This window comes from Monopterus albus, unplaced genomic scaffold (assembly GCF_001952655.1).
Source record: "Monopterus albus unplaced genomic scaffold, M_albus_1.0 scaffold35.1, whole genome shotgun sequence".
NCBI classification, from domain to species: Eukaryota; Metazoa; Chordata; class Actinopteri; order Synbranchiformes; family Synbranchidae; genus Monopterus; species Monopterus albus.
The window spans coordinates 1,867,215-1,867,512 of NW_018127915.1; positions in this window are offsets into that span (position 1 = coordinate 1,867,215).

Consider the following 298-nt stretch of genomic DNA (forward strand, 5'->3'; position numbering starts at 1 on the left):
TTCCTGACATAGCGCCTTAGGCCGCAGTTATCACCAGCGTGGAGGAATAAAATGTTATAATTTGACCTGACAATAATGTAATCTGTAGACATAACCTGCTCAAAAGAAGTACAACAATATTCCGAAGGTAAATTTTGGGGTGAAATGTGCCTTTAGTTTACATCAGAACATCTCATACAGTGTCACCTTGAAAAAAAGAGGCTCAAGATGTGTCCCGGATTGCCGACTCAAGACAGTTTTAGGCTGTTTGACTCCTCGGGGGCCAATGATGATCTAAAATAACCTCTTTGTGACAGGT